This window comes from Glycine max, chromosome 9 (assembly GCF_000004515.6).
Source record: "Glycine max cultivar Williams 82 chromosome 9, Glycine_max_v4.0, whole genome shotgun sequence".
In the NCBI taxonomy this organism is placed as follows: domain Eukaryota; kingdom Viridiplantae; phylum Streptophyta; class Magnoliopsida; order Fabales; family Fabaceae; genus Glycine; species Glycine max.
Genome location: NC_038245.2, coordinates 2,633,412 through 2,642,757, shown reverse-complemented (window position 1 = coordinate 2,642,757; position 9,346 = coordinate 2,633,412). Strand labels below are relative to the sequence as shown.

General features: G+C 33.9%; 1 non-coding gene across 3 annotated transcripts; it reads left to right on the top strand.

Annotated features, from left to right (window-relative positions):
• The first annotated feature begins 2,412 nt into the window (after window positions 1-2,412).
• LOC102670450 (uncharacterized) lies at window positions 2,413-9,040 on the top strand. Of its 3 annotated transcripts, XR_005886499.1 has the most exons (8): window positions 2,413-2,892; window positions 5,366-5,432; window positions 6,327-6,451; window positions 6,783-6,872; window positions 7,317-7,399; window positions 7,955-8,028; window positions 8,111-8,182; window positions 8,296-9,040. It is a non-coding gene; the product is annotated as an uncharacterized protein (transcript). The 3 variants fall into 3 exon arrangements; XR_001382582.2 differs by having other exon boundaries at window positions 7,317-8,028; XR_005886498.1 differs by having other exon boundaries at window positions 7,317-8,182.
• Window positions 9,041-9,346: the final 306 nt, after the last annotated feature.

Below are 9,346 nucleotides of genomic sequence, written 5' to 3'. Positions count from 1 at the left end.
TTTGGTTAAAGCCCAACATCATTATTCGTTTAGTCGAATCAAACTTGCATACGGCCATGGCTTCAATATTAATATTATTATAATTAACTTGAAACACCCATGCAGCAAGTTTTGAAAACACACAATCCTTGTTTTTCTTTTCTATTTTGGTAATAGAAATCTTCAACTATTCAAGCCTTGTAGCACACGCACTGTGTGCTATGAAGCTCTAGAAGCCTTTAAGAACCATTTTTTTTTTAAAAAATAACTAATAAAAGAATAACTCTTTAATTGGCGACTATGATTCTTGCTTGTCTGTTTGTTTTAATTCTTTAATTAAAGTTCAAGAACCGAAGAGGACAAAAATACTTTATACTAATATGAAGCCAATTAAATGTTATGGCTTTCACACCAATGTAGCAAAGTCCATGAAGCCAAAGCACACCATTCGTGCACTTGCTTAGTGCATGTCAACAAAAGGGAGCATGATCAATTATCGTATAAAGATAATAAGATATCATTATTATATCCCAAAGAGGAGGATATCGGTCAAACTAAGAACGAGTATTTCATTGTGATGGTAATATAAATTAAAAAGATACCAAACACAATATTAGTAAATAATTGCTTAGAAAGAAAAGATTGGATTTATTTTGATCTTTTGGGTAGAGTTATATGCAATCATTTCATTTTATAGGTCTCCCTCTGGAAGGTACGTATCTTAAACCTGCCACTTGATTCACATTCAACGTTGCCTCCCCTAGCAAATCAGCAAGCTTAGCTAGTCAAAAACAATGTTAAATACCTACCCAAAAGGAAGGGGATAAAAAAAATGAGGGTCAAAGATTCGAAACTAATTAGGTCAACAACGAAAATATCTTCTTACATATATTGTTTAAGGATACTCCTAATATTAAGTGGGTGAGTTAGTGAGTCAGCTAGGTAAGCATTGTGGCTAAAACTAAATTTTCTGTTAATGTTGTCTTGGTCATTGAATTAGAATGAAGCACTCAACTCTTAATTGATTTGCAACTGATATTTTTGCAGCAACACCTAATACCATTTGACATTATAAAAACAATAACCTTGTATTCATTTTTTTGGGAGGGAGTCTGGTCAGGTAAACTGCTATCACTTCTGGTGCCGTATAGATATCATGTTTCAGTTAGTAAAACAAATTTTTATTCACTTTTCTTTTGGTCAACAGGTACAAAATGTTAGAATTCGAAATTTCTAGGATTTTCTAATTTTCTATTGTAGGTGTTTTCTTTTAGGTCTATTTTTGTTATTGAAGTTGGTATACCTAGTCGGTCGCTTGCATGAAAGGCCAGCCCATGTAAAATTAGAATTGGGCTTGGCGTTCATAAACTGTTTGAGTTTAGAATTTTGTGGAGAAAAAGCTATTTACACTCCCCACTTTTACACACACACTCTCATCGCTCATCATCACCACTATGTGTCACTTCAAAAACGTGCAGGAATTGGCAAAGGAGAAGTGAAAGACGTTTTGCCTCACTCTTCTCCCCCTTCCTCGTGCACATGACATCACGTGGTAGAGTTTGAAAATGTCTCATGCGAGAGAAGACTCTTCGATCACCATGTTCCATTCTGTCACCCCCTCCATTTTAAAAACCTTAGCACTCATGCCAGAAACGAAGAGACAATCAAAATCCATCTTGAAAGGGTGATGTGTATCTAAAAAACACTTTTGGAAATTAATTTCAAGTGTTAACAATTTCTGAAAATTAATTTATAGAATAGAATTTATCCAAATATTTTTACAATATGGAAACTAATTTAGTATTTAACTTTTTATATTACAGATACTAGTTTTCTAATATATAAAAAAATTAAAATATGATAATTAATTTTCTTAATGTAAATTCTAGGTTACAAAAATTAGTTTCCATGAGATAAGTGAAAAGTAAAAAAATAAATATCAAGAAGACTTGATCACTTTGGAGGGAGGGAGAGAGAAAAAGAGGAATGCAAAAGGGAGAGAAGTGAAGGTGAGAGAAAGAATGGGAATGGTGCGGGGGAAGGAGGGTGAGAGAGAAAGTGGGGTAGTTTGGTTATTTAAAAAATAATGATTGTAAAGAGTAAAAAGAAGATATAAATAGCAACACTTTTATTCAAATCTAAAGGCCCAATATATTTCTGGACCATGTGATTCTTGTTTTATATTTATTATAAATGATAAAATATTGTTTTTAACGCATTTTTTTAAAAAACAAGAAACAAAATAAATACTAGGGTTGTGAAAAATCTATAGAGGTGAGAATATTGAGTTGAGAACTTGACAACAAGGTAGACTTGTGCATTGTTTTGTATTTATCCTTGCTTCTAGTCCAAAGGGTTCTTGTGTAGGAGGGCGTGTTAAATATAAAACTCTTCATGTTCTTTTGCCTGACAAGCCTTTCGGGATAAGTTGATTCATTACAAAACATGACCCTTTACTATATAGCCTAAGCTTTTTGATGTATCCGTGAGTGAAAATATGGTTGCAGTGGGGTGGTTGGTTTGGAATGTATAACTTTTAAAATGAAGTGTGATAGACAAGAATTCTAGTGAATAAACTGAAGAGTTGTTTGCTATAGTTTGAATATATAACTATTAACTGCTATTATGCCAGATAACAACGACTAACTGTCTGTATTGTGTCACTGAAAATATTACAGAAATAAATAACTTGAGTTTTGAAATGTCTGATTGGACATTGCTTCAGCTAATACTCCTTCCTTGATAGTCCTTATATTTTTACTTTGTGTTCTATTGGTTTATGGCAATCTGAAATTCTGAACATCATTGCATCCAGGAAACAGCAGATCACCTGCTTTATCCTAATCCTGGACAGGAATGATACATGAACAACATTTCCAATTTTTCCACTTTCTTGGTACTCTCCTTGCAAAGGTATGTTTCTGTCTCGTTTCCTCCCTAGGTGTGTCAAGATGTCTCATATTGGCTGAAATATGTCCAAAATAATCCTTATAGGATCTAGGCAATCCTCCTCTATTGGACTAGCTTTTGTGGGTTAAGTTTCAGATATGAAATCGGAGCCTATGCAGCCTTAATATTAGGCTACCTGCAGTACAACCCTGCAAACTTCACACAGGTGTCTAGTTCTTGGTGTAAGAGGTGTGTGCTAAGATGTCCCATAGTGGCTAGGAATAGGGCCAAAATACTCCATATAAGGCTTGGCAATTCTCATCCCTTAAGCTAGTTTTTGGTGGAGTTAGGCCCAAGCGATTTGAAATAAGGTGGGACCTTGCATAGTGGTTGAATCTGCCATCCGATGACTATTGATTCTTCTTTTTCACATGGGTCACTGATCTGTATCCCTTATTTGTCTATGCATTCTTTTCCTATATTGATTTTGTTTGATTAGGACCAAACTTCATGCTTACAAGTTACATTAATGGAAACAAAAGTAAGACTTAGTTGTCTCTGGTTTGTCTGCTTTAGTTAGTTTTTTTTCCCCTATTTAAATTTAGATTGTTCAATGCCCAAATCTTGAGTTTCCATGCATTTGTTTACTTGCTTCCAGCTGCTTTATGTTGATGTTTGAGATTCACACATGACAATTGGTAGCATTCATGCCATGCACAGAAGTCCATTTCTGTGTTTGAGAAAGGGGTTGGAGGGGTTGAATAGTAATCAAGTTTAAAAGTAAATGATAATTAAAGCAATAGGCAAAACTAAAAGATGATTAAGATTCAAATTCAATGATGAGAAAACTCTAGCCCAAGTTGAAACTTGGCTTCGGTTCTTAGGATTTATCATTGATTCAAGGATGTATCTTTTCCTTTAAAAAAATTGGTTCTAGTTATTAACAAGCTTTAAAATCAATCTCTTCTTACTTTCTTGATAACCGAGATAAGTTCGTCGATTATTTCTCTTACCAATTGGAGAAAGTATAGAGAAGAGAAAAAGGGATTTGTATATTGAAATGAAGAATATTACAAAGCCACTGTAATCTCTTACAAGAGCAGTATTTATACTGCTGATATTCAGTTGTAACTGAAATCTAACTAATGACAACTGTCAACTAACTATAGTTATAAAACTATCAGAGTTATTTACTCATATACACTTACACCACCCGGCAAACTCAATGGGGCTGAGAAACCAAAGGTAGCTCAGCAACATTGAGATTGGAACTCAAATAGGCAAAACTAGTAGGAGACAAGGGCATAGTAAGTAAATCTGCCCATTGATCTGTCCCAGATATATGTTGAACCACTAACTGCTTAGTTAGGACTTTTTACCTTTCAAAAAACACATCCAACTCCATGTGTTTGGTTCTAGCATGCAGAACTGGATTGTGTCCTAACTGCACTACACTTGAATTATCACAAAGCACAAGAGGTGTAGTATGAGTGTGCTAACTGCATTGCACTTGCATTATCACAAAGCACAAGAGGTGTAATATGAAACTTCAAGTTCTTGAAGGAGAGTCTGAATTAAGAGGATAGACAAGCCTAAATAAACTCTTAGGATTTTAACCTATCAATAGCATTAAGTACTATAGAGACCCAATTCTAGTCAACAAACATGCAAGCTTGGTTCATTTAGACAAGATTATATTTCTACCGTCCTAATTTGTTTTATACTATCTTATTAATTTGACAAAGGACTGTTTTGCACAACCAACAAAATAGTAATTCGGTAATAGGTGTCGTAGAAATATAAATGCTCAAAAAGAAAGAGATAGAAAACGGTTAGACCTTGTCATCCTTTAAGAGCTTCGCCTTGATTAACCTTGGACTGTAAAAGGAGCTAGTTAAGTTCCTCATGGAAGTCATAAGAACACAAGAACAAACAAAATAGAAAGAGAATAGAAAACCTAGCTGTCGAGAGATAAAAGTCTCCTATTAGAGTTTCTAAGACCTTTTTATATGTAGGGTTTCTAAAGCAGGCCTAAGATATAAAAATTTGAAGGATCCTAAAGAATGCCCAAAATATAATAAAACATAAGGTTTCCTAAATGAGACCCAAAAACATAATAAAATATACCAATTAAAAGGTCCTAATTAATTTTTGGATGTTTCACTTCCACAAGTGTTGTGCGCTCCATTGGGAGGTGTGGTGATCTCTACCTTCCTATTTTTCCTGCATTCATTCCAAATTAGCTTCCATCTTTCTAAAGGTTGATATTTTTCTTTCTTATATAAAAAATAAGCAAAAGAGCAATAACATACCAATAAGATAAAACTGTGCAAATTACTCAAGAAACATCCTTAAATAATGTACTAGGCAATAGGCATATGTAGAAAAAGAATGAGAAATTATGACTAATTTGAGATGCATTAGAGATTAGTGTGCTAATGCTATAAGAGGAAGCTATACTTCCTCCTTTCTTATTCTTTTTCTTCCCATGTATCAGGCACAACTATTTGAATGACTTGTCTTCCCTGGACCCAGAATTATATCGTCATCTTATCTTTCTAAAGGTAATATCACTTCTTTGGCTTTCATTTCCTGGCATCTACTTCATTCTTGAGAAAACTCTTAACAAAATTACTTTACTTATGCTAGTGACTACTTGACTGAACAAGGTCTCTTGCAAATAAACTAACAGCTTAAGATTGTACTTGCGCATGTATAATCTATTAAAAAAACACTATTATAACTATATAGCTTGACATAATATTTTTAGTACACACACAGCAAAGAAGGGCTATGATGGTACCATGTTGAATTGTCAAGCCATAGGTTCTTGAATTCATATACTATATGCACTAAAATTTCAATGGTAAATTGTAAAATCTTAACATGAATCTTCAAATTGTAACGCAAATTGCCATTTATACCTATGAACATAATATGTATGAACAAACAAATGAAAACTAATCTATAATTACAGCAAACATGTAACTGAAATTGAAAATTATAAGCTCTTGTACAAGTCATAAGAACATGTGGCAAATCAACAAAATGGAGTCATGCACCAAACTTCAGAACCAGAAGAGAGTGTGAACATACGAGAAAATTATAAGCTCTTGTACAAGTCGTAAGAGCATGTGGAAATTTGTCTGGACTGTCCTAATAATTCAATCCTGATTATAGATATCCAGTCCTGGATTAGTTCTGACTTCTGAAGATTCCTCCAAATTGATCCTAGTATCCCACCATAATATGTGATATACTACCACAAATATCTAAGATATTCTAACACTATGTCGTCCTCAGATTAGAACTAGGGTTGAGGGGTTTGTAACACAATCACTTTGGGAATTAGTGATAGATTTTCTCAATGAGCGTTTCAATATTTTCCCACTGATTCTGTTTTGACTAACCGCATTATGAGCGTGACATTTCGGAGTTGGAACTATATTTTGTTATAGTAAACAACGAATATGGAGAGCAAACAGAAGAGGAGCTGCTTCCAGGGGGAAAGAACCTTCGTGTCACTAATGAGAATGTCATTACTTTCATCCATCTTGTGGCCAATCACCGCTTGAATTTTCAGGTAAAGTAAGGTCTAGTTTGGATAAATTTTTAAATAAACACTTATATATAGGATGGGAAAAAATAAAGAGGTAAAATGAGTCAAACTTATCTCTTAAATTAAAACCAACTTATGCATGTTAACTTTCTCTTGTCTAGCATTTCCAAAAGTTGAAGTGCATAATTTGATTTGAAGTTATGGGAAAATTTTGATTCATTTTACCTCTTTCTTTTCCTGTAAGTGTTTGTGGAAAAATTTACCCAAGCAGGGCTTAAATTTGTTTCAATTTGAATTGCATCTCACGGTGACTGTTTTTATGCTTCCATTATACTAAATATAATTATTGTATTAGATACGTCAACAAAGTTCAAATTTCTTGAGAGGACTTCAGCAACTTATTCAGAAGGATTGGATTGATATGTGTAATGAGCATGAACTTCAGGTTTTCTTCTATCTTGACCCACTTTTAGGCCTCTAAAGCTATGTTTTTTTCATTTGATTTACTGCTCTTGCATGGTGGTCTTAAGGGTCTGTTCAACAACCGGATGCATATCATTTTCTCCTACATGTCATAATATACCCTTGTCACTGTGAGAGGGTCGTGTACATAACTATCTTTTGTCTATAGTTGCAAATTATGTTCCTAGTGATCCACAATTATGAAGTGAAAAGTATGCCTTGACTTCCTTGTCTTTGCTTCTGTGCTTTTGACCTCTTTTACCTATTTGTTGACTAACTTCATTAGTACGACGACTTTTTTATATATATTTTACTGCCAATTTTATTGGATTCAATCTTCAACTAGGTCTTCAATTTTTTTAGAATCTGTAGTTTGTGTCTCAAAGTGATTTGTACTCAACTTGCTTAACACTATTGTTTTCCGCAGCTTCTGACATCAGGTTCACTTGACAGCTTGGATGTTGATTTGCGGCAGCGTACAAACTATGCAGGAGGCTATCATAGTGTAAGGTGACTACTTTCCTTTGGAACAATCTAATTGGAGTTCTTGATGAGCACTGGGTTTGCCATTCAACATTGGATCAATTATGATGCCTCATTCAAAGGGTCCTGGTAAAAATAAGGAGACAATTTTCGTGACAGTGTTTAGTCTTTACAGCCCTTTAGACTTTAGAGCATATCATTTGGTTGGGGGCATAGTGATCACATCCTTAAGGGGGCCTCTTTATAAACCTGTTACATAATCTGGTTGTGTTTATATCTTCTGGTTGCTGTTTCACATAAACTGCCTCCAATGTGGTTTTTTCTTTTCGCCACACCACATTGGAGGATATCTTGTTCTCTCCCTAATTTTACTTTGATAAAACTTTTCTATATAAAAAAGGCGTTTGCTGATCTTGTATCTTGTGCTTTTTAGTTTTGCCATTTATCTAGTCTAAATACCTTTTGAGAGTCCGAATGTTTTGTGTCATGATGGGAAGGTCAACCATTTTGGTCTTGAACAGTGTTTTTTTTTCTTTTTTCTTATTTGACTTATGAATTCTGACGTGTGATCCCTTCTGTTAGGAGCATTATGTTATTGAGATGTTCTGGGAAGTTCTCAAAGGCTTTTCTTTAGAAAACAATAAGAAATTTTTGAAGTAAGATGTACATCGCTATAGGATTTAGTTGCTCTTTTTATGGCATATGTTAGTATCAATTAAGAATTTATTGTCTTTACAGGTTTGTGACAGGTTGCTCTCGGGGACCATTGCTTGGATTCCAATATCTTGAACCTTTGTTTTTCATACAAAGGTAAATGCTTTGGTTGTATTACAATATTTGCTCCAATTGATTTCTACCAAGGCTTGTATATTTTACAGACAAAAGGATCACAGAATGGAATTGTCTGATGTCTCTTCTTGTAGGGCCGGTGGTAATGATCCGGAAGAAGCTCTTGACCGATTACCCTCATCAGCTACGTGCATGAACTTACTAAAGCTATAGGAACTGAACTGAAGCTTGCCTTTGCAGTTTCCATTGCGTACATGGAAATTTGTTTGTGTCTCAAAATTAAAGCTATTGGAACTGACATGATTAAGGAGAAATTCCGTTATGTCAATTAATAGTATATATTATGAAATAATTTGCAATAATGGAAGCCATTTTTTCTTGAATTTTCTCTCCATTAGGACTATGAAAACAGACAGTTTTTGAGCCACAATAATGGAAGCCATTTTTCTTCAGTCGTATTCATGCATCTTCACATGACCTTGATTGATAGTGCAGGTTGGATTTTATTTTAACACGTCTATATTTTCTTTTAACTATTTTCTCTGACAACTTCAATGCAGTAAAGAGCAGCTGGAAACCAAATTACTGTATGCCATAAACGCTGATGCTGGCTTTGATTTGAGTTAAAAGGAAGGAGGTGCAATTTACCGCATGGTTTTGTTTCCATAGCAGTAGAGGATTTACTCACTTAAAAGACAATCAAGTGTCAGAGCGTCACTTTTAGAATGAGAGATCTAACTTAACGTAGGTTAAAGGATAAGGGTTGCCCCTCACTTATATATTTTAATATTTTAATGTAAAATTATTTTTAGTTGATATAGGATTTAAATTATTTCTAACAGGCAAAAAAAACAAAAATATTATGTAATGTATGGAGAATTGGAGATGGGAATATAAATGTCATGTACATAATATATTATTTTTTATCTTGTGTGAGTTTGTCTTTAAATGTATATATACCTAAAATATAATTTGTACAATTCACTTTTTGGCATAAAATAATTATGCAATAGGATATTTCGTAATGTTAAATTTGTATAGGAGTTAAAATATTCAGCAACTAATGGTGTTTTTATCCCTATTTAACTGGCACTTGCCCACTTGACAACCATGGCATTGCATACGAGATAATCCGTAAATAATGGAATTTTTTATGTTTAGAAAGAGTATATGTAGTATGTGCTT